This window comes from Chelonoidis abingdonii, chromosome 3, assembly GCF_003597395.2.
Source record: "Chelonoidis abingdonii isolate Lonesome George chromosome 3, CheloAbing_2.0, whole genome shotgun sequence".
In the NCBI taxonomy this organism is placed as follows: Eukaryota; Metazoa; Chordata; order Testudines; family Testudinidae; genus Chelonoidis; species Chelonoidis abingdonii.
Window position 1 is genome coordinate 76,750,997 of NC_133771.1, and position 17,070 is coordinate 76,768,066.

Below are 17,070 nucleotides of genomic sequence, written 5' to 3' on the forward strand. Positions count from 1 at the left end.
ATAGGACTGGTTAACCATCTCTGCTAACTTTGCAAAGCAGGGATACTGCTCTGTAGCACTGCACTTAGCCTTGGAGATTTTTTTCAAATGCTTTGGCATTTCGTCTTTTGGAATGGAGTTCTGATAGAACAGATTCATCTCCCCATACAGAGATCAGCTTCAGTATCTCCCATACAGTCCATGCTGGAGCTCTTTTTTGATTCTGGGACTGCATGGTCACCTGTGCAGATTGGTGCTCCACGCTGTGCAAACAGGAAATGCAATTCAAAAGTTCGCGGGGCTTTTCCTGTCTACCTGGCCAGTGCATCGGAGTTCAGATTGCTGTCCAGAGCGGTCACAATGGTGATAGCGCCCGGAGGCCAATACCGTCGAATTGCGGCCACACTAACCCTAATCCGAAATGGCAGTACCGATTTCAGCGCTACTCCCCTCGTTGGGGAGGAGTACAGCTATCATTAAGAGTCTTTTATATCGATATAAAGGGCTTCATTGTGTGGACGGGTGCAGGGTTAATTCGGTTTAACGCTGCTAAATTCAATATAAACTGGTAGTATAGACTAGGCCATAGTGTATTACGTCAACACTGGTACCTGTTATCAACCAAACAGATATCAAGTTAGTTTGACAGGGTCTGTTTTTCTTAAGCTCATGTTGATTGACATTAATTACCCATCTTTTATTCTATATTAATCACCCATTCCATTATCTCGCGCAGGATCAATGTCAGACCAACAGGCCTATAATTACCCAGGTCATCTCATTTACCCCTTTTAAAATTTTTGTTCCTAATGTACTTTAAAAACTTCTTGTTGTCCTTAACTCTTCTGGGTATAGATTTCTCTTTGTGTCCCTTTGCTGAGCATAGCTTTCTCCTTGTGTCCCCTTGTTTCCTTTTTATCAATTTTCTAGAATTCCTGAATTCTGATTTATGATCAACTTTCACTTCCATTTGTTTTATGTATTTTTTTATAGCTGCCTTCAGTACCCCTCTAAACCAGGTTGTTTTTTAAAACAAACATGGCATTCCTCAATTTTGGCATTTTGGGGGGGTATCTATAAAAGTGCTTCTAAACAATTCCCAGTTATTATTCACATTTTTCTGATTAAATTCTTCCTCACAGCTGATTTGGCTCATAATTGTTTTCAGATTTGTGAAACTGGCCCTTTCAAAGTGCTAGCTGTGAGGGCCTGTCTCTGTCTATATTTATCTATTACTGGTCTGGTTTTTATTCTACTTGCAAATTATGAATGTGGTGAAGTGAAGACCCCAGGTACATAAGCTACCATTAATTTAAGTTCGGTGATCAGTTTCTCTTTTCTGTCAGACCACGTTTAATGTAGAATTTCCCTGTGTTGATTGCAACCCTTGAATTAGGAAATTCTCATGTAAAGTGTGAAACCACAGTGCTTATGAGGTGATTCAAAATGTTGGGAGTCTTGTTGCTAAGTTGATGGTAAGGACTGGGGAAGTTATTTGAGTATTTTTTGTAATGGAAAATATTACTCTGCATACCAACCCCCCAGTAACTTCTCATTACAATCATTGGGATGGTCAAGTGGATAATCTTTCACAAAAAAAAAAAAGAGTTAAAGGATTGTATGACAATAAAACCAGAAACTAATATAGAAAGAACAATGTGACATTCTGGGGACCCCCTAGACCAGTAAGGGGTACCATCAGCATCTACCCTATAACTTTGGATGCCTTTATGCTTTATGTCTTTGGTACAGAGCCCTGACACCAGTTACCTGCACACAAGCACAAAGTCTCAGCCTGGCTTCCACCAGCCTCGTTATTCATTGCAGGGTGACACCAACAGCCCTTTAGTCCCAAGTCTCCCCAAATCTATTCACCCTGAGTTCTTAACACATTCTGACTTCCCTGAACTCCCTCTGGTTCATCATCACCAAAGGCATGAAACCAGATCCCCAGATACCGGCTTACTTTGATATAAACGCTCCACAGAATTTGCAAACCAGAGACCAGCTCTGGGTAAAAATAAACAAAAGGTTTACTTAGTAGAAAAACCACAGATTCAAAGATAAAATAGTATAGAAAAGCAAATATTTTCTGTATAACTTGTATATGAACATAAAAATGCAACTTCATACAGTCATCATCTTTACAGAGTTTGTCAATTTGACAGACTCTTCTAGTACAAGCATAGTGCTATGCACAGAGTGCAACATAGGCATTGCTATAAAAGATCCACAGGCCACACCCTTCCCATGGATTCTTTCTACATGCAGTCTGACTATATGAAATCGCCTTTTGAAAATCATCAGAGGGAAATCAAGGGATCTTGTCAATAAAGAAGAGTATGTAGACTGAAAGAAACTCTGCATTCCTGTAAATAATTTTGGCTGTAATGCAGCAAACCCCACAACCAGGGGCTTGAGTCCCACTGATTCAAACAAAAGCTAAAGTGCTTTGCTGAATTGGGGTTTTTATCCCCAGAGAGTACATTATCTCACACATTTTTAATATATGATAATCAATAATAATACTTTGGACCGAAATAGCCCCTTACATCTGAGTAACTTAAAGCATATTATAGAATTGGTTAACCATTATTCTTATTTTACTGCAGCAACAGTGCAGAAACTGAAACACAGGTCACACAACAAATCAGTGGTATAGTGAGGATTAGTACCAAGCTCTCCCGACTAAGTTCTGTGTTCTAATGCTTAGGCTTCGTCTAAGGGATGTGATTCTTAGCTCTTGTAGACATACTCATGCTAGCTCTCATCTGAGCTGGCATGTAAGTAGTGTAGCATGGGCAGTGGCAGTAGCAGCGTGGGTTAGTTACCCTGAATACAAACACACCTGAATCTCGTGGTACCGTATTCATGGTGACTAGCTTGTGCTGCCTCTGCTGCTGCTCGTGCTACACTACTATTTTTAGCATGCTAGCTCAGATGAGAACTAGCCTGAGTATGTTTACGCAAGCTGGGAATCCCTAGCTCAGAGTGTAGATATAGCTGTTAGGTAAAGCTTAACAGATTGTTCTGGACTTTTACAACCAATGTGGGTTTTTTCTCTTTCCCAATGTTGTAAAGATGCTGCTGCATTACCAAAAAATTCAGCAGTCTCTTTGGATTTTAAAATTTTTCTAAACCAACAAAGCATTTGACATTGAGAAGAATGAGTGAGACCATGCTAATCACAGGGACCTCCTATACCATTTTGTATCTGTGTCTTTCTTAATGTTGAGACTTTGATTCATGGGTCAAGACTCTAGCTGAGATTTGCTTTCCAGCCTGCCTGGGATTAGAACAGCCTTACAATGTGTGTGTATAAAGGATGTTTTAGAAAGCAATGGGCTGGACTTTTCAGAAGTTCTAGATATCTAAAGTCCCTATTACTGGAGTTGAGTGTTCAGAATTTCTGAAATTCAGACCCAATATGTACATTTTTTTTAAATCAGCATTTATATTATAACTCTTTTCCATTTCTGAAAGCCAAATGGGAACCTGTATCTACTTTATAAATAATGGAAAAAATCATTTTAAAATTATTTTTGGTTAGCGTACTTCTTGCCACAAAAAACTATTTGTCTTCGAAACACTCACCTGAATGAATATATTACGTTAGCTGTCTCTGTAAGTTTTTATCTTATTCAACCAATATTGCAATAAGAGAAATTCAAAGTTCTTTTTAGCCATTAAGCAGGAAAACGGAAGGAATCCTACCATTTGAAAATTAAGATTAAAATCAGTCTCTCTTATTAGGTGTTTTGTTTACAGCTTTATTGTACTTCCTGACAAATTCTATTTCTGAAATGAGCTCTTGTAAAATGAGTTGTCGGTCTCTTTCACGTTTTTGGGTTGCAGTCAGTGTTCTCTTAAAACTCTACTGAAAGTAAGGGCATTCACCTATGATGTGGCTTTAAGCTTTTTCGGTTACACAAGTTGTGTATGTGGCTCTGTGGCCGGTCTCTGACAGCACTTCAGCAAACCAGGAAAACAGAGTCATATTTCAGTGGGAGTGCCATCTTGTGGTTGGAAAATCCTTTCATTACAGAAATATCACACACAAAACAACTGTTTGATAAAACGTTATCCTGAAGCTCAGTTTTCAACTTGCTCCCTTGTAGTTAGGTGCTCCAGCTTAATTTATTCTAGCAGAGTCTGCAGAGTAGTGGGAATCCTACCAAATAACAAACAAGTGGCACTCAGTGCAAGTAGTACCGTTAATGATTGCAATTACAGCAGCATGTGTTTGACCGCTGCCCCAAAAGCCACCCCTTGATGTTGACAGTCTATCCAGCTATCAACCAGTATTTAATCATTGATTTTCAGTTAAAATTATTGAAAATGTTGTGGAGGTGGCAACTCTGAGAGTATCTTGATACCTCTGACTTTCCTGATCTTTGTTAATTTGGGTCTTGACCTGGGCACATCGCTGAGAAAGAACTCGTTGGTGATGTTTTCTTGGCAAGATCCATGTAGCTATTAACTAGTTCTATCAGCTGCCTTTGATACCAGGGATCACGAGGTGTTTATTAAATTGCTTTTAGTCTCTGGCAGGAGTAGATGGAACTGTCCTCAGATGTCTTTGTTCCTTTTTCTCAGGGAGATCCCAGAGAGTAACCCCTGCAGAGTTCTGTGCTATCACCCCTCTTACTCATTGTGTATGAGAGACCATTGGGAGAGTTAGTAAGGAGACAGAGCTGAAATGCTTTCAATATTGTAGTTTCACTCAGCTTTGTGTATCATTCTTGCACTTCCCAGACTGGACAATCTATTTTAGTGTTTCCATGATCTTGGAACATGGATGGGAGTGTATTGGTTGACAGTCAATCCAGAGAAGACTGAGGTGACTATAATGGGTAGATAAAAAGTCACTAAAACATTTGGCTGAGGTTATATCAGACTTCCTTCCCCACCCCCTTCCCAAAGTTGAGGATCTGTGTCTACCACTTGTTACCAAAGCTTGTAAATTGGGAGTCTGGTTAGAGTCCTAGCTTCTTTTTGACTATCAGTGGTGAGTGGCATAGCTTTTTTTCCATCTGTGTCTGGTCTGGAGAGTGCATCCTCTTCTCTCATTATTATTTTATTATTGTGGTAGCGCTGAAGAGCCCCAATCATGGACCAGGGCCCCATTGTGGGAGGTGCTGTACAAACACAGAACAAAAAGATGATTCCTGATCCAAAGAACTTTCACTCTACATAAACATTCTCTGATGTGGACTTGGTACCATGATTCATGTCTGTCAGCTCTATATTAGACATGTGCAAGACATAACAGCCTGGGTAGTGTTCCATGGCCAGGTAGTGTATAAAGCTTGGGGTAAACCAGTCTAGTCCAAGTCTGTTGGCTTGGTTTGCTTTTTCTGTCCTTTCCTGTTGTTTCTTTCTAATCAAATCTGAGGCTGGGGTGTTCTGTGGGGTTTAAAAAAGTATCACAGATGGCCCTGACTTTGGTCATCTGTCTCTGTTCGCTTATGACAATAGGAGAGAAGATGAAGTTGGAACTCACCTTTACCTCACCAGCCCTCTAACCTGACAAATGATTCTGCCTGCCTAAGGCAGGAGCCGCCACTTTAGCTTGAGGTTAACAGTCATCGCCTGCCTAGCACCTCACTGCAAAAGAAGCACTTGTTTTATTTTTCTTGTCTCCTTTCTTATCTATTTGATTGTGTTCAGCTCGGGATATGGAGAACTGTGTAAGCAAACTTAAACTACCTTGGTTGAGCCCCAGTTACTATTTTCACCACTTACTAAAGGAAAACTAGGTTTTCAAGCTTGTTGGGACAGGGACTATCTTTTAATTTGTTTGCATAGTGCCCAGTGCTATTGGGCTCTGATTCTTCATGGTGCCTCTGGGTACTACTTTAATACAAACAATGATTATCAGAGTCTCATGTATCCATGGTTATGGAATTTGTCATAGAATTCAGCCCTGGTGGCAGAACTGTGCTCCAGAAACTCAGCTTTCATTTAAAATAAAATGTTTCTAGCCCACATAGTTGCAGAGTAAACCTCAAAACCAAGAACTGACTGTAAACCAATGCAGTGTCATCTTCCAACATCTACTGACAGCCCAAAACAATAGCTCTGAGAGGTGTGACTGCTGTGCTTACTTTAACCAGGGCCTTGTGAACGCTTCAATTCTGTGACTGTGTAATTTAGTATTTTCCCAAGATGCTACAGGATTCAGCATTCTGCTGCAGACAAGTGTCCAACATTTTGTTTTCTGTCTCCCTACTATGCCTGGGCCACCCCACTGCTGTTCCTTACTCTACATATTTCCCGACAAAGCAAAGTCATTTGGATTATAACACATGCTCCTTGCTGTGCCCCAGGTAGCTAGGCAGTGGTGGAGGCTGTTGGGGAGTGAGGGCTGGAGGCCAGCTTGTAACTGAGGAGCAAGGGGATCTGGAGACATAACCTGGCAAATTGTATCTATCTGGAGAACAGTGAAGCACTTGAGGCCTGGGAGCTGGGAAGATAAGCTGCTGAAACTGGCTACAAGCTCTCCCTTTCCATAAGATGTAAGGGAGAAGGAGATTGAGATTGGTTGCTTGGACCGCATCCTAGGAGACAAAGCCCAGAGAGCATAATGACAAAATCCATTCTCAAAAATAATCATGGTAAAAAATAATCCAACAAATATTCTGTCAGTGAGTATTTTCAACTATGAGACATAGCTCTTTGAGTCTGTAGGTGGAGGGATGGGGGGGGGGGGAAGTTGCTGCTTGCTGAGAGAATAAAATGTCTCAGAATTTGGTCCCAATGTACTACTGAGTGGCACAATTCCCAGCTTAACTCCCCCTGTTCGTTCCACCTGGCTACGCCACTGCTCTCATTTCCAGAGTCCTCTGATGGCCTCCACAAGGGCACCCCGCTTGATCTCAGACCTTTAGCCATGATCTCTTTGAGAGCAGGATCCACAGATCCCCTCCATCCAGAGCAGGGACTAGGTTTCAGATTCCTGCAATTCACTGTGATCACCTCAGAAAATATGACTTTAGTCAACACCCACAGTTCTGTTCTCTCAGGGACAATGACAGGGTAAATCAGCAACCAGCAAGCACTCATAAAGCAGAGTACTATTTATTCAGAACACAAGCATTTCAAAGAAACCATATCTTAAAAACAATAAACAGCTTACATTCATGCCTAGCTTACTAATGGTCACCCGTCTTCCCTATCTAGACTCTAGTTTAAAGGGTTTTTTTGTTCCTTTTCTGTCTCTGGTCAGACTCCTTTGAGTTCTTGGATCAAGTGCAAGTGACCATCTCCCAAGTCTGAGCTATCACTTTATACAGTTTCAAGTCCTTATTCATTATTTGAACCAGGTCGAACCAGTTTGGATGCTGTTTCCCCAGGGGAATGAAGCTTCAAAATATTTGTTACCTGCATTGTTTCAGTACTGCATGAATTTGCATTAATTACCCCCATTGACTTTAATGCCTGCAGGAAGCATTCTGTCTCAGACCCATTTAGCCAGGAATAGCTGGCCAGCCCTTAAAGATACATGTAACCTATATAAAATCAACACAAAAGTCTTTGACTATTCCAGGATTCCATAGTATTGGACCTTTCATATAGAGTACCTGGGACTCTCATAATAATTTGAACTCACCATTTTCCCTACATGCTTAAGTTAATAAAATAATATCACAAGTGTGATGATTGAGTTAAGTCTTAGACCTTAAAAAAGAACCCTGAGTTTAGAGCTAGCTGTAGAAGTGACACCTAAGAAACAGAAGGTGAGCAAGATAATTTGTTTATTGGCCAACTTCTGTTGGTAAAAGAGACAAGCTTTCAAGCTCTGTGTTGCTCTGAGCTTTGTCCTTTTTACCAACAGAAGTTGGTCCAATAAAAAGATATTACTTCACCCACCTTATCTCTCTACTATCCTGTGATCAACACGGCTACAATAACACTGCAAACAAAAGAACACAAATACCTTCTTCTGGTGATGCACATAAGGCCAGATCCTCAACTAGTGTAAATTAGTCAATGGAAATTCTGCAAATTTACATCAGCTGAGGTTCTGCCCTGCTATGTTTAATTATGCCTCATAATTCTAGATTTTCTTTAATAGTTCACTTTTTAGTTTTCAGCCTAAAATTTTAATTAGTTTTGTGGGTGTGAATTCAATCAAAGATTACTGGTTTTGCACTAGTGTAACTCCATTGACTTCAGTAGAATTATTTGTAGTTTACAGCAATGTGAGAGGAGAACTAGAACCGCTGCACACACATGTATGTGTAATGTGGTAGGTGTATTATAAGCATTTACCGCCAAAGAATCAGCTGGACATAAATTGCTAATGTTATTTCAGGTTTAATAGCACCTCAGGTTGCCAGGAAAACAGTCTCCAGAAGACCCTTAAAAGTGATCTATTAAATTTTTTAAATAGGTCTGAAACTTTGGCATGAGGTGCTGCCTGACCCAAGTGAAAAGGATAAGGAGGGCTTTGCAGCACACTCTTAAATTTATCTTAAGGCATTTTTCCTCTTCTGTGACGGTGCTGCCTGTGGGAGCCAGCTGAGGTCACTCAATTAGGGTGAACTGCAAACAAAACGGGGCAGACAAACCCCAAAAGCTGGTGGATATTTCAATACTTAGATTTACCAAGCCAGCATAAAATACATGCTTATAGTCAATTCTTATTGACTAAACTAAAATTTATTAAAAAAAAAAAAAAAGAATGTTGGTTAAAAGATCAATATACATACGGACTTGAATTCAATTCTTGAGGTTCAGATACATAACAGAGATGAGCTTATAGTTGGCAAAAGTCCTTTTAGATATAGTCCTTGGGTTACAGTCCAATGTCCATATTCAGGGTGACTCCAGTCAGTGACTGGGGATCTCAATCCTTATGGTTTAAGATTTACCCCCCCTTGAAACCCAAAGCAGATCTGAGAAGAAGGATCGTGTCCCAGGGTTCTTATACATTGCCAGCAGCTTTTTGGCCTGAGAAAACAGTAGGCTTAACTCTCCTTCTCCCAAACATCCTGGCAATTAGTACAGAGTAATTTATCAATTAAACAGTTTAGATACTGGTCACCACAACTTTCAAAGAGACATATTGACAATAATACTATTTCCCTCAAGTGTCTTCCTAAATACTAATACTTCTTTTTTGATCTTTGAATCAAAGCTATAACAATAGACAGGACTTGTTTGCCTATATCACAAGACCTGAGCAAACATCTACCCTTCTATCTCTAACAGTGCTGACATGTATTTCAAAGCTCTATTCATTTACATATCTTCCTAACCAGTCTTTAAAGTTTGGCCATCGGTCAGGTCAGTCTGTGAGTTAATTAACTCTTACTGGCCCTGTCATATTTCAATGGGATATTATATCACACTCATCATGTCACATCTTCTTTGTAGATTGTCCTCCTTTCTGTTGTGAGACACCCCCCGCATCCAGTCTGCTGCTAATGTCACATCCAGCATAGGTCATTTAATATTGTATCATATATCTAAATGAGTATAAAATAAGAATCCAGAACAATTTGTTTAGCGTGCAGTACTGGAATCTTTGTCCACAAGATTGTAATCTATTTGGGGCACTGGTTCTCTTTATTTTGAGCCTTTTACAGCATCAAGCACATGGCTGGCATGCAATAAATAATGTGACATCAGCACAGATGACAGGACTCGTTCAGTTTAAACCAGGGTTGAACAATAAACATTGCAAGTTCTACATCTCTTAGACCAGTGTTTCCCAAACTTACAACACTTGCGTACCCCTTTTGAGACATTTGTCTTACCGGCATACCCCTTCTCTGATGAAGATAATTTTGGGGGAGGTGGGAGGGTGGTAGCCACATTTTTATAACACACTCCTAATTTGTTTCATTCTGGATTAAATGTTTATTTAGAAATAAATACAAAATTATATTACATACATTTGAAACAAAACTTTTAATAGAAATAAGTAACATAGAAATAGTACTAGAAATAATTAAAATAACAGAAGTGAATCTGCGGTCTGGCAGAACAGTGTGTGTGTGTATATATATATGTGTGTGTATGAGGAATTCGTATCATTCTGAAAATAAAATATGCTGGATTGGTTAGGTTAGTGAAGAAAGCACTAGTTTTAATATTTACTATTTCAGTATGGAAAAATTTTCAGTACAAACCAAACTATTCAGTGTGAGGGATGAAACTGCTTTTGACCAGACACTATGGCAGGGATATCTGGCTTGATGTTTGTGATCTTAAGACGAAGATGGGGCTCCACATCAATAAGACAATTTTGTTTTTTTTTGTTTTGATGCCAACCAGCATAGTCAATCTGATCTCACACAAATACGAGGTGGGAGAAGGCAGAAGACACTTGACTGCTTTGTCCGATAGAGCTGGATATTCAGAGCTAACCCCCCACCAACAAAATGACGTCAGTGTATTTTGCTCTAATTTTGTATTCAGGAAGTTATCTGAAGCCAGCTCCAAGAGCTGCTGTTCTTCTGAAGCAGAGAGGTTATTTGGAAATGTTTGAACGTTGATGATAAATGGGTTCCTTATTCATTCAAAGGTGCCGTCTGGTTCAGGGAAATACTTACGAAGATCTTTCTGCAAGCTTTCCAAATGCTGCTTCATGGTTTGCAACACATCACTGTCAAGTTCATTGGTCAAGTTTATTACTAAGTCATGAAGAAATGAACAGGAATCCAGTTCACGACGACTAAGACATTTATGCCACAGTTTCAATTTTACGACCATGGTGCTCACCTTGTCTTGAACATGGAATATGGATATAAGTTTCCTTTGCAAGGAGAGATTGAGGTGGTTTAAATGAGCAAAGATATCAGCAATATATGCTAGTTTGTATAGCCATTTTCAGTCATGCATACTGTCTTGCAGGTTAAGGTTTCATCTAAAAAAAACTTGCAGTTCTTCTCGCAGAGCAAACAGGCGATTCAGAACTTTTTCCATGTGAAAGCCAATGCACTTCAGTGTGAAATAGGAGTTGTGTGCAATCACTGCCCATCTCATCATAAAGCTGAGAAAGAAGCCAGACGTTCAGAGGACGGCCTTCCTAAATTGATTATTTTCACAGCTTCATACAGTACTTGCTTTAGATCTGCCTGCATGTTCTGGGTGGCGAGTGCTTCCCTGTGAATGCAACAATGAGTCGATTTTGGTTCTGGCACAACAACTTGAATACGTGCAACAACTCCTTTCTTCAAACCAATCATGGCTCTGGCGCCATCCGTGCTTATTCCAACACAACAACTCCAATCCAAGTCGTTGTTTTTGATAAAGTCATCAATAACTTTAAAAATAGCTTCTCCAGTTGTATGTGTTGGCAGAGGTTGGCAGAACAAAATCTCATTGTGGCCTTCATTATTCAGCTCTTATCTGACATACACAAAAGATGAGCTAAATTCATGACATCAGTGGATTCATCTCCTTGCTGTGCATAGTAGTAACTCTTTTGTACTCTTGACAATAATTGCTGCTTTACATTTTTGGCCATATCTGTGATTCTATGATGAACAGTGTTATTTGAGAGGGGAACACGATCTATAGCTTTGCTAGCCTTGTCTCCAGTCATCACTTATCATAGATTATTAGGGTTGGAAGGTACCTCAGGAGATCATCTAGTCCAATCCCCTGCTTAAAGCAGGACCAATCCCCAAATCCCTAAATGGCCCCCTCAAGGATTGAATTCACAACCCTGGGTTTAGCAGGCCAATGCTCAAACCACTGAGCTATCCCTCCCCCGACTTGCACCATTAGTTTGGCTGCGGGTTTTACTAATGTCTCGCCAATCACTTCAGCAGCTCCGGACTTTGCAATTAAGTACGCCATACTATATGAAGCTTCCAAAGCTTTCATGTTTACACCTCCTGTCACATTATGAATTGTTTTCTGGAACTTTGGAGATCTTTGCACCTATTTTTGAAGAATTCTATAGGTTGTCCCTCGTATTCTTTGTTTGCTATTATCATAAGCCTGACTCCCAAATCTGGACCTTAGCGTCCAGAAATCTGGGTGCCTAGCATGAACCCTTCTAAGCTTAATTACCAACTTAGCTTTGATCTCGCTGCCACCATCCAAAAATTCCAGGGTTTTGGCTCCCTCTGGTCTCCCCAAAACCTTCCCTGGAGAGACCCCAAGACTCAGAGACTCTGAGTCTCACAACAAAGGGAAATAACCCACTTCCCTTCCCCCTCTCTCTCCCACCCAGACTTTCCTCTCTGGGCTAACCTGAGAGTACTGATGCAATCTCTTTACATCACAATACCAAGAAGCATGTCTCCTCTATTCCACAAAGAGACAAACCCCAAATACAAGGAAACAGAAATGATTTCTATCTTCTCTTCCCCTCCCACCATTCCTGCTTGCTGCAGAAGCTACCCTCCGTAGATCTCACACAAAGGAGAATCTCCCTCCCCTTCGTTCTTACCTACCCAGATGAGAAAACAACTCAACCAAGTTTTAAAAAGAAACTTTATATAAAAGAACAGAAACAAGACTAAGATTAATCTCTGTCAAGTGACATACCAGGGGCTTTGTTATAAGAAAAATATGATAAAAGGTCTGCTGCAAAAATTGTCAATTTTGAACATCTCCATGCAAGCTACCACAACTGTAAATACAACAAAACAACGTAAAAGCAGTTATTGTTTTTCTACCTGTACTTACAATTTGGAAAACTAGAAAGATTAGAAGATAGAAAGAACCTTCTCATAGCTGAGAGACAGACAAAAGACTCGGACCCCAAAAATTCCCTCCCTGACTTTGAAAAATCCAGTTTCCTGATTGGTCCTCTGGTCAGGTGTTTGGTTCCCTTTTTTAACCCTTTACAGGTAAAAGAACCATTAACCCTTAGCTATCTATTTATGACAGCTATCGAAATAGTATTTTAGGTTGGATGGTTTCATACAGGACTCTCACAAATTAAAGTAACAAATCACACATAGTGAAACTGGCTCCACCTCATCGCCAGTCCATGAAAATCCCAGTTTAAGATATTCTTCAAAATATTTGTGGGCTTTTTACATTTTCTTTGCATCTGATATGTTCAATAAACTTTCAGATGTTTCACACGGTTCACTAATTTTGTCATCACAATTGTCTGATGTAGCCATATCACTGCATTTTTCAGCATAATTATCACTAACATTTGTATTTCCTTCATAATTTTCTTTTGTACATTTCAAACTTCCTGTTTTTAGCCAGCAATCCATTGTAAATGGATTTAACAAAAACAAAAAAAGAATTTTTTATATTAATACATGCCTGGTATGTACTTGCCAGGAGTAGTTGTTCACTTTTATTTTTTATCCATCAGTATGACTGCTCATTCTACAAAGGCACATGTATTGCCTGAGCCGCGGTAACGCTGCACGCGTGGTTTGTGTTGGCATGCCAGCTGATTTTTACTAGCATGCTGCCACCAGCTGGGGTCCAGGCCACTGGCCCGGCTCAGTCTGCTGCTGGCCTGGGCAAACGGGACCACCGTCTGGCAGTGGGCTGAGCAGGACTGGTGGCAGGGACTCTGGCTGGCAGGAGCCGGTGGATGGAATCCCGGGCCGGCAGTGGGCTGAGCGGCTCAGCCTGCCACCGGTCTAGGGTTCTGTCCGCGAGCCCCACTCAGCCTGCTGCCAGCCCCTTGCCACCCGAGGTCCCGGCTGCTGGCCCGGCTCAGCCCACTGGCGACCTGGGTGAACGGGACCCCTGACGAGCAGTGGGCTGAGCAAGACCGGCAGACGGAACCCTGGGCCGGTAGCAGGATGAGCTGCTCAGCCCGCCATGGGTCTGGGGTCCCGGCCGCCGGCCCTGATAGCCCACTGCCAGCCTGGGTGAACGGGACCCCCGACCAGCAGTGGGCTGAACGAGACTGGCGGACGGAACCCTGGGCCGGTAGCAGGATGAGCTGCTCAGCCCGCCGCGGGTCTGGGGTCCCGGCCGCTGGCCCTGATCAGCCCACTGCCGGCCTGGGTGAACGGGACCCCCGACCAGCAGTGGGCTGAGCGAGACTGGCGGACGGAACCCTGGGCCGGTAGCAGGCTGAGCTGCTCAGCCCGCCATGGGTCTGGGGTCCTGGCCGCCGGCCCCACTCAGCCCACTGCCTGCCTGGGTGAATGGGACCCCTGGCCGGTAGCAGGCTGAGCGGGGCCAGTGGCTGGGACCCGGCTGGCAGGGGCCAGTGGACGGAACCTCAGACTGGCAGTGGCCTGAGGCGCTCAGCCCACTGTGGCTCTGAGATTCTGTCTGCTGGCCCACTCAGCCCCACTGCCAGCCCCTTGCCAGCCGGGGTGAACAGGCCGCATACCCCTTGAAACCCTTTCACGTACCACCAGGGATACACATACCACACTTTGGGAAACACTGCCTTAGACCCTAAAGAATGGAAATGATTTGTATGGCAGTCTGACCCTGAGTTCTCATTTGAACAAATTTGACAAGTGCTGTCGTACATACATTTTTAATATACCTAACAACTGACAGATTCCTATCACTAAAGCCCTCTCCAACTTTTTCTTGTGCCACACACCATCATGAGTGGAAACCTAATTAGCATCAACTAAAAGCCTGGAACAGATTGGGCCTTAGTCTTCCTTACAGTAAGACCACTTTACACGACATTCCCATTCTAATGGGGCAAAGGCTCCTTAAAGTGAGAATATATGTAATTTACACCCACTTGAAGGATCAGTTACTCTGTCGGAGTGGTGTAAAGATTCTTGTTTACACCAAGGTCCTAAGCCCCTTACCTCCAGTTTTTACAGCATACAATGGCTGAAAGAAAGTGCAATTAATGTTAGTGCTGAAGACTTGTACTTTCTTCTGGTGACTGCCTCCAGTGTCTCCCCTCCTGCTTTTTTGCTTCTCGCTGCATTTCAATGGGAGGCCCAAAGACAGAACTACAGGGAAAGTTAGCAGGGTGGATTGAAGGAAAAAAATAGCTGAAGGCTTTAGCTTCCTGCACAGCAGTAAGAGAGTGGCCCCTTGTGGTGCAAAGCCAAAATTGCAAAGGGAACAATCTGTCAATTCTAGGTTCCAGGTTACAAGGAAGAATGCCAAACAAAATAAAAGGTTTCAGAGTGGTAGCCATGTTAATCTGTATTAGCAAAAAGAACAAGGAGTACTTGGTCCTCCTCATTTTTCTTAAATGGAATACAAACATTCAAGGAATGTGTTATCTATTATCTACTGTTGATTATTTGAGGACCCGTGCACCATTCTTCTTGGATTAATATTAGTTTTGGTAATTTGTAATGTGATTCCTGGAAAAAATGAGATTCCCCAATAACACTTATGTACAAATACTAAAAATTTCTGGTCTCCTGAGGGAGACATGGTCTAATGATTTGACCACAAGAGTGTGAGGTCTCAGTTGAGGCCATATGATTCTGTCAGTTGCATCCAGCCAACTGCTCAGTGAAATCAGCAGGAGTTTCATGTGAACAATGGACAGGATAATCAGGTCCTTGGTTTCTTTTCCCTTTTCTGACACTCCCTTAGTTGCACTTTGACTCTGTGCTTCCATTTCCCTATTCATAAAATGGAGACAATACTAAGAATTTGATAATGTGTTTAAAGTGCTTTGAAAATGAATTGTATATGAGTTCTGGGTTTGCTGATTTGTAATATTCTGCTTACCTTGCAAAGTGTTCCTGTTTTTTATTTTATTTTGACAGGTATCTGAGGAGGGGATGGAATGGTGGTGGATTTGTTTATTATGGTAATGTGTTGGGGTTGAATTACAATTGTATGAAGGTGGGTAATGGCGTGTAATAGTTCATTGTGTACTTATTGATTATTATGTTTTAAATATTGGAAGGGATATACAGAGAATGGAATGGGTTTCCATGTGTAGGTATAAAAAAACCTCTAAATAAATAGTATTGACTGGTATGTTTAATTATGGATTATAACCTGTTCATTCTATTGGTTTTATTCAGCCATAGCTGTGGTTAAACTAAGTTTATGTGCAATTCTATAATTTAGAAAAATAACATTGTAACCACAGTTAGCTTTCTTTAGATCCAAATTAACCACTGTTTTTCCTCAGCCATATTAATAAGAAATGTCAGAAGTAAAACTTACAATGAACAGCCTTATGCAAGGAGGCACAAAGTATATTGCACATACTGATTGGGTATATTGCAATCCGTAGCACATAGTTTATTATAGCACTTGATAGTGGAGTCTTCTGTAGTACTTCTGTAAGGACAAAGTTTTTTTCAAAAATAAATTGTATTGTATGTAGTTTTCTGCAGCTGAATTCAATAAAGCTTAGAACAGTTATATTTTAGCTGGATGTGATTTTTTCCTGTAATTTTTCAATTACAAACAAACAGAAATGAAATATGCTGCCTAAAATTTCCCTGAATACACTAGGAAGGCACCAATTCTCATCAATACACTGCCAAAATTTTAATAAAGGGCTCCCTCAAAAGATTTCCAGAGCAGCTGGTGATTACACTTGATATTCCCTAAGTAAAGTATTCACTAACTTCCATTCACTAATTTCACTCTCTTCTCCCTACATCCACCCCCAAGAGCCCTGTCAATCATGCCAGTGCACAGCCATTATCCTTTTATCTCCACTCCCCTCTTTCCACCATATTTTCCCCCTCACTAGCACCCAGGAGCGGCTCTATGTTTTTTGCCCCCGGAAGCATAGCAGTCAAGCAGCCTTGCACGGCACGCCTGCGGGTAGCCCGCGGGTCACACTGATTCGGCGGCATTTCTGTGGGTGATCTGCCACCCTCACAGCAACTGGCAGGCCGCCCTCCACGGCTTGCTGTCCTGGGCATGTGCTTGCTGCGCTGGTGCCTGGAGCCACCCCTGCTAGCACCACATGAAGAATCCTCTAGATGGCTTGTCTGTCTGGAAGTTGTTCCACATTGCAGCAGCAGCAGGGCTGTCAGGTGGGTTTCCTGAAACCTCTGACTAGTTGGTTGGGTGAATCCCTCTAAAGATGGGCTGGTTTGTCGTTGGGGAATGGGTCCCCTTTGATTCTTGAGGTGGGTGTGTATGCCCTGACTGCTGATGGCCTTTCTGGTGTGAAGAGTCTGGTAGAAGAGTGGGGAGGTGATGGCAATGGTGGATGGGGGAGCGACATCTCCAGGT

General features: G+C 41.7%; 1 protein-coding gene across 4 annotated transcripts in view; it reads left to right on the forward strand.

The window, feature by feature from the left end:
• Nucleotides 1–17,070, forward strand: part of KLHL32 (kelch like family member 32) — a 152,061-nt gene that overhangs the window by 54,308 nt on the left and 80,683 nt on the right. The gene's annotated exons all lie outside the window — the stretch shown is intronic.